The sequence below is a fragment of the Vombatus ursinus genome, unplaced genomic scaffold (genome assembly GCF_900497805.2).
Source record: "Vombatus ursinus unplaced genomic scaffold, bare-nosed wombat genome assembly UNPS02014818.1, whole genome shotgun sequence".
NCBI classification, from domain to species: domain Eukaryota; kingdom Metazoa; phylum Chordata; class Mammalia; order Diprotodontia; family Vombatidae; genus Vombatus; species Vombatus ursinus.
The window spans coordinates 38,390,786-38,404,189 of NW_020954596.1; the positions used below are offsets into that span (position 1 = coordinate 38,390,786).

At 33.7% G+C, this 13,404-nt stretch overlaps 1 pseudogene; it reads left to right on the top strand.

Moving 5' to 3' along the window:
* Window positions 1–1,799: 1,799 nt before the first annotated feature.
* Window positions 1,800–13,404, top strand: part of LOC114023791 — a 190,732-nt pseudogene continuing 179,127 nt past the window's right edge.

A 13,404-nucleotide genomic window follows, 5' to 3' on the forward strand; every position in this document is an offset into this window, starting at 1 on the left:
TCAGTCATGTCTGACTCTTCATGACATCATTTGGGGGTTTCTTGACAAAGATACTGGAATAGTTTGCCATTTCCTTCTACAACTTATTTTAAAGATGAGGCAAACAGATTTCAGTGGTTTGCCCAGGGGCACACAGCTGGTTAAGTGTCTGTGGCTGCATTTAAACTCAGATCTTCCTGACTCCATGGCCAGTGCACTAACCACTGCACACCTAGTACAACACTAGGATAGTACCTGGAAGGTTGTAAGTGCTATATAAATGCTAGCTATTTATTATTGTGGTTGTTGTTGTTACAGCATTTTCTCTTTCAATAGTTCAATCAATATGCTTGGATATTCAAATATTGCTGCATATACAGTTATCGTACCGTGGGATTTAATTATTCTACAGGAGTAAGTTAGGCACATCTGGCTAGATATATAATAACTTGTAGTTTTTCTTTTCTTTTTGTAAAGTAAATAATTTATGTAAGTTTGAAAATAAATAATGCCATCATTCTAATGTTTCCACCAACTGATACAACTACTTCTTTTAACAAAGAAGTACAGATAAGCAAAACAAACCAAGACATTGGGATTGACTTACAGCACATATTTTATTCTATACTTTATATAAAGTTGTATAAATAATTATTATAAAATTGTATATATAATAATGCAGTTTAATAAATAATTCAAAAGTTTCAACTGAGTTATAACTTGAACCCATATCTTTTGGCTACTAAATCTAGGTCGCTTACCACTACATTGTTCTGTAATTCTGACTATAGTCACAGAAAAGTAATGACTTTTTTGAAAGATTCACCACATGGAAACTGTACTTAGGAATACAATTTTCCTTTTCTCTTCTGCAAAGGGAAAAGGGACATAAAAAAATAAACTTTAGCTGAGTTATCGTGAAGATTAACATCAAAGCACCACTTGTGTGTTCTCATTTCAACGTATAGGAGGCCCTTCAATCCAGAAGGGAATGACATGGCTCCATGCCTATATTCTTTAGAAGCAATTTGCAAGAGTGTTCTATTAATAAATTTGTTTCACCTTAATGTTGAGCCAGATCATCTGAATGATTACACTGCACTATGCAACTAAATCAAGACCTTTGAAAATTGACTAACTCTTTAATCCATAGGGATTTAGAAATCCAAAGCTAAAGTAGCAAAATATCCTAGAAGTGTTTGCTTATTTATCTGTCAGCCTGTCCTATTTGTCTCTATATCTATTTTTCTGTGTTATTAATTTGTTTTTTTTCATTTTTCCCACTAAAGTAATGTATGATATAAATATTCACACATACAACTAGTAAGTGTCAAGTGTTTGAGGTCATATATGAACTCAGGTCCTCCTGACTCCAGGACCAGTGCTCTATCCACTGCACCACCTAGCTGCCCCCAGATATATCTTCCTGACTTTATTTACCCAGGACTAGCTCTTTCCTGTGACCATTTGTAAACATTTTTCATCCATTCCAGGACAAAGTACTTGAGAAACTGTGGTTGTGGTTTTAAAGTCTATTCTTTGTGGGCTGTGGTGACTCTCCACTGTCCTGTTGTACATTATCTTCACTAAGTGCCTACAGTATTTTGGTCCCTCGAAGACCACTCACCAACTACCAGTTTCCAATGTTATCTAATATGAATTTGGTTATAGATTTTCAGAGGTAATTCAGAGCAATTAGAGAGCTGATCTTGGAAACAAAGAAAATCTGAGTTCAATTTCCATCTCCTACCTGTGCTTATCTGGAACAGTTGTCAAGAAACAATCTCTCAGTACCCGGGTCAACTCTGTAAACACTAAGAATGGTTGCTGGTCATAGTCTTCCTGATGACATGGTCCTTTTCCAGAAGGGCAAACCACCACCCGTGAGTAGTCCAAGCTGTCTGAATGGGGACCCAGCTGGCCAGTTCTGGCTGGTCAACTCAGTTCCTCCCCTGTCCTCTCCTCCCTTCCTCTGTCCTCCTTTCCCCTTCCCTTTCCTTCTACTCTCCACCCCTCCCTTCTCTTCTCCTCCCTCCCCTCCCCTCTCCTCTTCTCCCCTCCTCTTCCCTCTTCTTCCCTCCTCTTCCCTCTCCTCTCCTCAAAGGAGGATAAATTTTGATGACTGAAAACTACCTAATTAGCTTGGGGTTTTCTGCCTAGATTTCATTCTCAAAAATCAAGTCTTAAACCCAATTCACTCTGAATCTCATGGATTGGACAAAAAATAGGTCCCTGCCCAAGGATCACTTAATGGTTACTTTTTGAACCCTCTGGGCTCACAGTGAATGTAAATAGTAACTGTTTCTCTTTTGGCCAGCAACCCTGAGGGTCTTCCATTCCCAGTAAGGATTAATCACAATGTAAGTCAAGGCACCTGAGATAAAGACTCAACTATTAGATGAAGAAACGTGTTAGTGTTAATGGTCAGGACTCTTGGCTGTATTTTCAGTTGTATGAAGTGAATAAGTAAAGGCAAACTGCATTTTAATGCTACTATTGGAGGGATGAAGATTGGGACAAAAACCTAGTTAGATGCTGATAATGATGGCATATGGGATAGATTCTATGTGAGTCACAGCTCCTCTGACCTCAGCAACATCATTGCTTTAATCCTTGCAAAACAAAGGGAGTGAGCAATGTTTTCAATATCAATACAAATTGGACTGCCTCAAGCCCAAACACATGTACATTTTCAGTTTAAGGAGCAGCTAATTCTGCCAGTTATTGAAATTTGCTACTGGAAATGGTCTAACCTTTTTCTTTGCCTTCAAAGTCTTTGCATTTAGACATTGATGCTTTCTGTTTGCTCTTCTAGGCTCTCTCTTTTTTGATAATGCACTCAGATTTATAGTAGAATACTCATCAATCAAATTGACATTACATTTAGTCTCCTTTATGAAATGCTTTGGTCTTAATCAAAAAGCACATATTTCCCAATCCTGCTTATGTGACTTTTTAACATCTCCCTTCTCAGGCTTTTGTATCATAATCTATAATGGATGGAATGCTGGACTTGGTGTTAGAAAAGCATGAGTTCAAACCATTTCTGTAATACTTCCTAGACATATGACCAGAGATAATTAACTTAATCTCTATCAATTCCTTCAGTGAGGAAAATCATAACTATAGAATCTACTTCCAAAAGTTGCTATAAGGTTCAAATGAAATAATGTTATGTAAAGGGTTTTGAAAATTTTAAGGCATTCTATAAATGCCAATTGTTATTATCAGTATCATTTGATCAAGGCATTTGAATGTTTAGTCATTCATTAAATCAGTCAGCCAATAGTACATGCCAGGCACAGGAGTGCTATTCCCTATTAATACAGGGACTGTGAAAGGAAATATAAATCTATTGTAGAAATACTGTAATGTGTACTTAGACAAATTCTGATAGAACACTTTTTTTTATTAAAAGTGACTATTGGATTTAACTATTACTGTCCTTAACAAAAGCAAATAAATTAGAAAATATGAAAAGACCTTGGCAAAACTTTTGTTGTTTACCATTAGTGGATTGAGCTAACAAGCTAGATGTGGTTTAGTATAATGAAGCTATTGCAAATGGAAAAGAAATAGAAAAGATGAGGCAAACGATAAGACAGAGTAGTTTTTTTTTTTATCTGGACCTTGAAAGATGGCTAGAATTTTTATAGGAAGAAATGAGGGAGTAAAGGGAACATTTCCAGATAGTATGACATCATAAAATTTGAAGAGGTGTAAAACGGTAGTGGTCTCCACACTGGACCTGGAGTCAAGAGGATTCAAAGGCTCTTTCACCAAATCATCACTTTCCTCTGCAGCATGAAAAAGAGCACACTGTTGAACTGCTGTTGAGGCAATAACTTCAGAGGAAGTTAAGAAACTGGAATTTATGCTTACAGAAATATCTACATGTACTAACATAAAATACCTCAAGCATAAATCAATATACTATACAGAACTGAATTCTTTTCATCTGACAGCAGATGACAATGTCTCAATATACAATGCACAATCATATTTATGATCTGAAAAACATACATGGCGCTATTTTGGCCTTAATTATAAGTGTATGACCTTATATGGTTTATATTCTTTCTTAGAATAGAAAACATAAGATTACTAGCAATAACTCACATTTATATAGTGCTTTACAGTTGTAAAATACTTTTCCTTGCTAAATTCTGTGAGTTATGCAGTGCAAATATGATTATGCTACATTACTGATGAGGAAAACGATTCAGAAAAACAAAACTCTTTGTCCAAGATCACATGGCCAGAATGATAACATAAGAAATTGGCACAGGTACTGGGACTTCCAAGTTGAATTCTCCATCCTCTATTCTTTGTTTGCTCTGAAATAATACTGCCTCGAATAGCATGTTCTCTTGAAAATGATTTGGTTCAATATGTTAGTCATGTGTCATTTAAGATAGTTTTCAAGATATATAAGAAATAAACATGGTTATCTTTGTTCAAAGCCGTTGCCCCTAAAGGCAATAATTCTGTGAGTGCATATAAAAGTCATTGTAAATATCAGTGCATGGTAAGAAGTTTTCTTCACTGGTGGAATATCTGAAAAACAAACAAACAAGAACAAAGTAAAATAAATCACCAGGGATTCAAATCTGGAACCTTCCCACAACCTGCTGTTGCTGTAAGTAATTTGTAGTTCTAAGTGCTGTGATTCTAACTGGTAGGATCAGAATAATGCAGTCTGATTGGGTGGTTTAAAGAGAAAGAAAATAGTTATTTAGTTTAACAGAAAATTGACACAGATGCCAACCTATCTGGTACTTAAATTAATTGCTTACATATTTAGAGTAGATGGGAAGAACCAAGCCTAAAGGTAATATCTGTACCATCTTCACTGCTGAGATACCTTCCAATTGTGTTAAGAGAGAATAAGCACAATTCTCTTATACTGGCAACGAGCCTTCTGGGGCATGAAGAGGAAATAAACCTCCTTCCATCTCTCTCCTGAATTTTCCTTTTACACCTGGATTTAAATGACTGTTTCAGCTATCTTCATTATACACAATGAACCAATTTACCTGAAAGTCTTCCTTCACTAGTACTAGATAGATTTTTAAAAATATATTTTGCTGAAACATCTCTCTCAATAATAGGCATGCCTGAACACAAAATGTGCTCCACTGTTTTCATTGAAATGACCAGACAATTTAGTCAACAATGTGATTAGTTTCTTGTCTAAATTTGACTGGTGATTTGACCAAATTGACTAATGAATTTAGTCATAATGGTTGAAATATTTGTCGTATGTGGCCATGAAGATGAATTTTGTCATTAGGAAGTTTCTATTCATAGTCAAACAAAATGGAATGTTTCTCAATAAAGCTAAAGGTTGTCCTAGTTAGAACATAATCATGCTGATTCATGGTGATTTTTGTGTGTAAAATAGAATAGTTTAAAAATACTTTCCACTACAGATTCCTAAGCATATTTCTACATTAATTATGTGCATAAAGAAATATAAATATATACATATATGTGTGTGTATGTGTATGAGAGAGTCACTATAGTAATTGGAACAAGGTCTTTATGAGTTTGAGGAATTTTAAAATGGGAGGAGGATGATACATTCCATCCTTTTCTTTTTTTTCTTTTCTTTCATTTGGCAACAAATACCTTTATAAATGAATGATTATATTTTAACCTTTAGTCCAAGCTACATTGATACAAAGGTGTCAGTACATGAGACTTACGTGTTCAAAAGAGATTTATTAAAGACCCTTCTTTACACATGACTGAAAAGTGGTGTGGAATGATGTGGGCCTCCAAATTTGGTTGCAATTAGGGCAATTATATAGAAATGGTAATTCCCAGATTAGGGTGGTGATGTGGCAGGTACAATGATGATTTCCCAGCTTCCTTTTCTGGTTTAGGAAAAGTACCATCTCCAAAATCTATCAGAAATGGTAGGTCCACCACTAGAAGGGCAACTGGTAGGAAATGGGGTATTATCTGCCACTTTCACTTCCAGATCTATGCTTTGGGATCGTTCAGCACAGTAACTGATTGTGAGGAATAAGAATGAGAATATGATAGTGGGAATTTGCACTATTTATTAAAAACTATCTAACACAGGAAAGGTCTTATTTCTGATGCCATGTGTATGATGCCTTTGAGGTCCAAAAGAATACTTATTTATGAAGTTTTATTTGTGGACAGAAAAGAAGCATTTCTCATCTGGTTTTAAAATTAAAAGCAAAACAACAACAAAAGAAAACCAGTAACACATACAGGATAGTAGCCACTGACACAAACAAGAATCCTTCAAAGGACTTCTACATCTTAGTCAGTACCATTATAATGGCCTGGAGTTGTGAAGATCAAATGGCATTTTGGAGGCACATCTGGGTTTCTCCTTTGGGATTCTAAATATGAATGATAGCTCAGATTCCACATAGGAGTAAATGGGAATAAGTTTCTGAAACACACACACACACACACACACACACACACACACAAATACTTACAGGGGAAGAAAAAAATGTCTTAATCATTATTTCTGTATAAATGTTTGCATGTACATAGCCTGTAGCAAGTAATGTAAGTTAATTTACATTCCTCAGGATGAGATAGTTGAAGTTACAAAATTCTAAGAAGAAAATGTGTCTTTTATACAATATTGATAGGACAAGAGAAATATAATGAGTCATTATTGAAAGGATTATAGCAGTTAGTTTTATTTAGACTTTTCACATAGGAAGAGAGAGATACATCTAATTTGTTATGAGGGAACCCCTGAATAAAAAAAAGTCCTTCTTACAAAGCAAATCCATATCTGTGCTGTAATTTGTAGGCTTCGAGAGATGCCTATAACACGAGAGGTTAAATGATTTGTTCAGGAACACGCAGAGTCTATAGGAAAGGCAGGACTTGAATCCAGGCATTTTTAATTCCAATCTTAGCTCTTTATCCACTGTCATATTGCCTCTCTATATTTATCTAGCTGGCTAGCTAGCTACCTAGCTACCTATCTCCTGTATAGATCCTATATAAATACAGGTACATATCCTAAATTTTTAGCCAGAAATTAACAATGGAAAATGTGAACATATAAAATTAATAACAATATTAGCTGGCTCTGTTTGTGCCTTTTGTATGCTTTATAGCAATGAAACCAAACTGTCTTACATTGGAAAGTAGCACATACATTTAATACTATTTTTTAAAAAGATGTGTTTAGAACATTCCACTCATATAAACCGAAGTATTTCTATTCTATAGTTATAAGTAGCCTTCTTTCTCCACCCCATATTAGAAAGATGTGATTTTAAACTTCATAGATACAAGAGAAATAGATGAATTAACATTAAAGCTAAAATTATCTCTAGCCTCATTTGAGGAAAAATAGAACAGTGAATATAATCGTTACATCAAAACAAAAACTCTAATCTAAATATAGAAGGTTAATGAATATAATTTCCTTTTCTCTAGACAGATCACCAGCAACCTCTTTTCCCTGTTTCAACTCTTCAACTGTTATATATTCTATAAATCTCTCATTGTAAAAAATGTTCTTTATATTTTAAGTAACAATATTAAATTCTTGGTGTTTTCTGCCTTAATGACCTTGCTAACACTTTATAATTGATTAATATGAAACAAATACATATCAATGGAGTATGAATAATTTATATGCACACATACATATATGTATGTGTATATATACATATAATTCTATGCATAAAAATTAGAGTAACCACACTGAATAGAAACTAAATGCAAGTTAATGAAAAACAAATTTAAATGTGTTTTGTCAAATTTATTTTCTAATTGTCATATAATAAGAATTAATATTATTTCTTTTTCCATATAATTATCCATGAATTTTCCATTTGATTTTCATTTTGCACCTGCATGTCACATAGCTCTTTAAAATATATGAAATGTATGAAAATTAGTATCATTCTTCCTAAAACCAGATGTCCATTTTGTTTTTTGCTTTGTTACTGATATTTTTCAGTATTAATAGGGATCAATCACAGATCTGTGCTAAGGCTTCTAAGGAAGCCTATATTATTTAGTTTTATATAGATCTATCGTGTTCTAATTGTGAAAACACTGGAGAATATTACAGGAGACCTGATTAGTATTATACACAGTGCCACTGATTTGAGAATTAGGGTAAGTCAGTTAGCCTGTGGTTTCCATCTGTACCTATCATTCAGAATGTAGAAAGCAAGAGTAGGCAATTTTCAACTCAAAGGTTGTACCAGGCGCTCACATTAATTTCATTTGGCCTATGACAAGTTTTCTAAATTTGAGAGCTTGTAGTTATCCACTCCAATTTTTTGAAGTTTTCAAAATAGAAATGATAGTGAACTTGTATAATTAAGTGCATTAGTTGACTGAAAACAGCAATATTCTATTCAAAATAGTTCTCTGAGCTGGAGTTTTTTGAAAGGAAATGAATGACTAGGAATATATGTCAATTTGGAATGTAGCAGGGGGGATTCCAGTAGCATAGGATAAGTAGGTGATTTTGAATGTGTGAAAAGTGAGATCTCAAAAAAAAAATGAAAAACAAATAACAACAACAACCTAAAATTGAATGGTTGTGATAATAGAATTGGGCAGGTTGGAACTTCACATAAGTAGTGAATTAGGCTGTGACAATGGAATTAAGAGCTAGATGATGACCTACTTTGATTTTTGAGTATATGGAGAGGTAATTGGCATTGAATATGAGAGTAAAGACCTCCTGGATACAATCTATGGTTTGGAACTTTTTGTGCCAGTATAGAAAGAAACACCTAGTTCAAGGGGAAAAAATAACCTCTGCCCTTTTCAACATTCCCAGGCAAATTATGTTCTTTTATCAATCAGTAAGGAAATATGTAATTGATGACATGTACATTGATAGAAAAATATGTGACACTCCCTCCCCCCTCTCAAAAAAACCCCCCAAAACAAACAACCCACTAAAACAACTTAATAATGAATCTTTTTAACCTCAGTGGATTCCAGGTGATATCAAATAGCTGTGAATCATGGAGTACCATAATTTCATAAGAATAAAAAATTTAAGTGACCCAAAGTATAATGGAAAATGCAAAGTAGAAATAAATTAGACGCCAAATATAGCCTGTAATAACTTAGATTGGAAAAGTCAACAGAAAGATATTTCCAAGGAAATGTAAGACATGATTAGTATCAGAGAGAGAATGGGACACCGCAGCTGAAAAACACAAGCGCTATAGTGCTTTATTTAAGAAAAATGAAAAAAAAATGAGTAAGTTCTGGAGTATTTAGGGTAAAGCTTCTATACATAAAATAAAATACAATAAATTACAAAGGAAACCAACTGTATTATTAAAATACTTGAATAAAAATCATACAGTACTATTAATATTATTTTTTAAAGTGAGAGAGGGTTGTATCTGAACCAAGAGAGGATTAATACCAGTGAGATCTTACATCCCTCAAACTATTATAGTAATAGAGAAATCAGCATATGCTCAGTGCTAGATGAAGTCCACAGGCCTATTAAGCACAATTGGATCTTAGAGGAAGTATAATATGGCCAGCTGCAGGGTCTGAAAATTGGAAATACTTCATTATATGTAACATAAATCCCTTTTGTTGATGTTAGGATCATTTCCTTATGTTCAATCGTCAGTGGATATAGGAAATATCTCCTGATCAAAGAAAATAATTTTTTTAATAAAGCCTTACTATTATAAATTATAACAGTATCAAGTTCTCAAATAGATATTATCAATATATGTATATAAGTAAATGATTTCTATTTACAGTTCAAGTTTACCTGATTGATATGTATGATCTCTCAGCATCAACTTTTATTTTATGTTCCTAAAAGATAACACTTTTGTCAAACCATAATACATTTGAAGATAGAGTCTCTATATAATTTAAAGTCATAAAAGAGCTCCTAAAAGGAAAATCTATTGCACTTTTATTTCTTCTGATGTCATTTCTATCATATCAGAAATGAAATGATGAAAGTCACAAGGTAATCCTGCTGCTGGTATTCTTAAAACAGATGAAAGAGAAAAAGAAAGAGAGAGAGAGAGACAGAGAGAGAGACAGAGAGATAGAGAGACAGAGAGACAGAGAGACAGAGAGAGAGAGAAGTTTTGTTGGAGAGACTTTGCATAACAGAAATTCTTAACATTAGTTTTAATTATTTAAATAACTTAATATTATAAGAAAGCAATGTATAGAACCAAAGCTATCTCCTCTTGATCACTTGTGTTTAAATTGGACAGAGCTATTACTTATAAGTGGATAAGTATATTCTCAAGTTAAAGCTGGTATAAATTGATTTATCAAGGATAATTTAACACTGGTGATATTTTTCAAGTTCCTTATACATTATGCTAGGCAATATATTGGCTAGAATACTGGATTTGGAGCCAGGGATACCTGAGTTTGGATCCTACTTTAGACACTAAATAGCTATGTGGCTTTGGATAACTCACCTAAACTCTTTCATCTTCAGCTTTCTTCCAAACAGAGTTAAGAATAACATTTATATCACATGCTGTCATAAGGATCAAATAAGATAGTGTGTGTAAAGTACCTTATGGCACTTAAAGTGATATATAAATGTTACATAATAATTGTTTATTCTTTGAGCATTTTGTGCTGTGTGTATATATATACAAATATGTATATGTATATGCATATACACACATATATCACATACTAAATATTCTTGACTTCTCCCTACCTATGACACTTGGGAAATCACTATAGGATCCTGCTGGAAAATTGGGAAGAGAATTATACTGATACCTTATGGGATACTCTGAGTGCTTTTTAGTCTTTCTGTGTCTGTTTTTCCTCTAGCCCTCTTTGAATACTTTGGTCTTCCTGAATTTTCTGCAGGGCAAAATAAAGAAAAAAATCCTCCTATATAATATATTCTTATTACCCCAAGTACTTATGCTGGAACTAAAGGTCCCTTTTCCTCAATTTATGAAAACCTAGACATGAGATATACATAAACTATATTTTGAGATTTTCCATAGTGTATACAATGGGTAGGAGAAAAGATATAAATAAAGAATATTACTCTTTTTAGTTTGACTCTGCGATCAAATCTAGTATGTGTGATCCCAAGATGTAGGGTCTTTGGGGGCACTAATTACATAGAATGCAGAAATGAAAGTGGTCTTACTTATTATCTCATCTGTTTCTATTATTTCATTATATATAGCAAATAAGTCATAGGGTCACAATTGAAGGAATATTACACTTTGATCCAAAAGACCTTTGTCAGATTCTTAGCTCTATCACTTACTAGCTTTATAATCTTGAGCAAGTTTCTTTCCTTCTAATGGTTTCATTTTCCTTATATGAAGTTCAGTTGAAAAAGTATTTTCTCTGGAGTCAGAATTAACTTTGAATTTTACTATATGGATAGAATATATGTTTACCTTTCTGTTTCTTAGTATTCTCATTTGTCAAAATGGGGCAGGTATTTACCCTTCTGTGTGAAGTCTATAGACCCCTTCTTAGAATTATGTTTTTAAATGTATTAAATAAAATACATAGAATTACAAAGAAAACCAATTGAATTGAAATATGGTTGTCAGAATATTTTAAAAAAATACGTTCTTTGTTAAGAACCCCTGGATGAGATAATATCAGAAGTCCCTTCCAGATCTAAATTTAGGATCCCATGACTTGTAAAATGTGGATGTTACATTAGACAATCTTGGAGGTACATTTTAGCTTAAATTTATTGTGAAATTTATGGTCCTGGAGACAAGGATAGCCTCAATTTAAACTCAAAGGAGCAAGAGGAGGTTGCCATAGAAAGCTGGCAGGAAGGAAGCAGGCTCAGGCCAAAAAGCAATTGTAGTTTCCACTCTAGCTTCCTTTTGGTAGTGGTAGGAATCCTGGAGAGACTGCATTTCTGACTCTGAGCCAGATCACTTTATCCCTGGGTAAAAGCTAATCTTTTGAATTTAAAATAGCCATCTCAGAATCAAAGAATTCTTGATGTAGCATGAAAGTCTAGAGGTCATTTGGTCCATTTCCTGCCCTTTAAAAATAAGACTGCATGCAAAGCAACCTAGAAAGGTATCACTCAGCTGTTTCCTGTCAAATCTCCTGCAAAGAATCTACTACTATCATTTCTGCGGCTAATTATCAGAAAAACAACAACAAAAAAAGGATCACAACTTAGTTAATAGCAGATTGAGTTTTCAGAAAACAAAAAAGGTAATGAACTTTTTTTTTAAAATATCGATATGATACTATTAACCCACTGTAGTCATAGAATTAACTATCTGGAAAAGATCTTAGTAGACATTGGTATATTCCCCTTGTTTTACAGATGAAATAGGGGGCTGGGGAAGGGAAATGATTGGGCAGAGGATATTCAGCTAGTTATCAACAAATGTGGCTAGAAACAGTTTCTTCTGATTCTTAAGTCTGCTATACCAACATTCTATAGTCTTTTCCCCCCCTTTTTTAGTTTTCTTTTCTCCATTCCCCTCTCTCTTTCTTCTTTTCTTCCCTATCTTCTTCCCTTTCCCCTTCCCCTTTTATTCCCATTTCCCTTCACTTCATTGTTAATTCCTTGTTGTTGTTGTTGTTTTTTAATCTACCTCTTTAGGAAGGCATACTATATTTATATTTGCCACTAAGATAAACCTATATTTCTGAGGGGTAGCAAGCATAAAACATAACAGCCAAGAAATGTAACAGAGCATCATTTCTTCTGGGACAAAATAATTTGTGCATCAATTTGGCTTAAAAAAATACTAAAATTATTACTCCATTTCATTTTAAATAATCTATTAATGGAAGTAGGTACTTTAAAACCCCACTGGAACAAGCCTTCCTACTCCTCTTGCGGTCTATTAGAAAGTGCATTATTGCCTCTGTGGGGAATGGCCTATCTAGCCAAATCCTCATGATACTTGTTAGCTCTAATAAGACAATAATGAAGCACTAATATTTTAGCATCTCATGTGCTTTACTGAACTAAAACAATATTGTAAGCTTTTCAAAGTCCTCTATGTTATAAACATCTGCCTTATGGAAATGATGATCTGTCTGGAGGCTGTATCATTAGCATATCAATGGAATAATATTTTCATTGTACTAAAGAAGTTGCTTTGTCTGCAATACTTAAGAAGGGTGGAGATTCAAAAGCAAATTGGATAGTAGTACAGTTACTATTTGTGTATTTGCCTAGATAAGATTTAAAAATCTAGCCCAAAGAATACCTTGATCCAAGGTGGCCTAAGAGACTTCATTCACTTAACTTAAAAAAAAATAATAATTTCCTAAAGAAATGTTCTCTAATCAAACACCAGAAAATTCATAAGTTAAACATATATTTGAAAATTCTACTCTTATAGGTAGAGCTTTCTCACCAGTTAATCTGAATACCCTTGGGTCCAGAATCACTGTTCCTTTTAATTTAGCATTTGA